Here is a 2035-nt window from a genome sequence, read left to right as displayed (position 1 = left end):
GAATTGAAAATTGTTTTTAACGGGATCCCTGTGCAAACTAATGATACGACCTCATGCTGGCTTTCCCGGCCGGCGCGGCTGAGACAGACCTGCCAAGGGGTGACGGCTGTTCTGCCAGAGAACAGAGGTGCCCAAGGCTGTTGGAAGCACTGGAGGCCTTCTGGGTGCAGGGAAGGATGGGGGGAGGGAACCTGTAATAAATCACTGCGATCCCAAGAGAAAGGTGGCTGCAGGCACGCTGCTCCCACTTCCCCACCCAGGGAATAATGTGCGCACAGAGGGTCTCCCCTTTCCAGGGCTGGGGGTGGGGGGGAGGGAGGGGGAGGAGGATGCCTATGTTTCCAGCCCCAACCAGCCAGTGTTCCATTGTGGAGCCGATCTGTTTCTTCTGGACGTTTTGTCTGGGTCTCATTTGCCTCCGAGCACACAAAGCCAGTTCGGTGGGGCTTTCAGACGCTCCTGCACCCAGCCGCCAACAACACCCTCAGAGCGCCCACCCCGAGGAAACCCTTTGCTTAGAGACGCTGGTGGGAGCAAGGGCCGGGGGGAGGGGAGGGGGTGTTGGTGGCAGCCGTCACTGTGGGGCTTGTTAGTATGTTTGGGCAAAGTGCCATCGTGCTGGGAATTCTGTTGCACCTGCCCAGTTAAAGGCAGGTGACTAGTGGCGAAGACACACTATGGAGAAGTTGGGGAGCCAGAGTCGGGGACATTTGCTTTCTTCCTGTAGTCTGACAGCTCCAAAAACCCACGGGGAGCTGTCCAGATGCCTCAGCCTTCCTCTCAGGACACTCCACAAACTGGCCCCAGCTGGCCCTTGCAAATTCCTCTCTGATTTTCTCCCCTACAGGGACTGTCAACTCCTGCCACAATGATGCGGCAACCTCCCCCAAGTGTCTTTCTTCCATCACAAATGCCCCTCCCTTGCATACACCATGCCCTCCCCACAATCTGGAATGCTCTGCCCACGCCTTCCCCTGCGACTTATCACCATTTGTCAAGACCAGTTCCAACCCCAAATCCCACTTTGGGGGCTGACACATCCCCTGTCTACCCCCGTCCAGATCTCCAGCACCCATCCCTAAACTTGGTTAGCCTGATTCCCCGAGATGGGAAGTCCAGAGCTGACAGCCATGGGCACCCTGCTGTGTTGTCTCAGTTGTGTCTCCCAGTTCTGTCACTGTCTGCCCCAGGAGTCTCGGGGCGCCTGGGTGGCTCAGTTGGTTGAGCGTCCAACTTCAGCTCAGGTCACAATCTCACAGTTCTTGAGTTTGACCCCCACACGGGCTGTCTGCTGTTATCTCCCCTGTCCCCCCCCCCGCCCCTCCCCCACTCGTACACCCTCTCTCTCTTTCAAAAATAAACAAACATTAAAAAAAATTTTTTTAAAGAAGGTTGAGTCTTAGAAAGTAAATCTCCCAAGGTCATAGATCGGTAAATGGCCCAGCTGGGATTCAAACCCACGTGAGCTAGCCCCCCCCCCCCCATCCATACCCCGCTCCCCGTTTACATTATCTTGCTTCATTGCCTTAACCCCAGGAGAAACTTCATTGTATTCATTCATGCATTCCGTGAACATTTACTGCCTGTTTACAACCAGCAGCTAAGCTGTGGAAACACCCCGCCCCACTTTCCGGGGCTTGGTTATTGCACGAGGTGCCCGGGATAGGGTAGCACAGGGGCGACTGGGGGGTTTTAATTCCCAGTGAGTGGTTGAGGGACCCGACGGAAGGGACAGGAAGACAACCTGCCAGGCGACAGGGAAACAAGCAGCAGAGCCCGGCATCACCAACCAGGGCGCATGACTTCCGAGGCGCTGTCTACAATAGTTTGCATCGTCTCGGGATCTTGCCCGGTGCGTTTTTTGTAGACTTGGGTAAGCACCTTCGCAGAGATGACACAAACGTCTACTCTTGCCAGTGTTTGATTGGCTTGGTTAATTTTTCTCCCGACTCTGGAGACTTCCACAAGAGGGAGTGCTTCCGACGCAGAGGGATGGGCAGTCACGTGCTCTGGGGAGCCCTCCGCCCCCGCGTCC

The sequence above is a fragment of the Panthera pardus genome, unplaced genomic scaffold, assembly GCF_024362965.1.
Source record: "Panthera pardus isolate Hobbes unplaced genomic scaffold, ASM2436296v1 HiC_scaffold_3, whole genome shotgun sequence".
In the NCBI taxonomy this organism is placed as follows: domain Eukaryota; kingdom Metazoa; phylum Chordata; class Mammalia; order Carnivora; family Felidae; genus Panthera; species Panthera pardus.
This window is presented reverse-complemented; position numbering follows the sequence as displayed.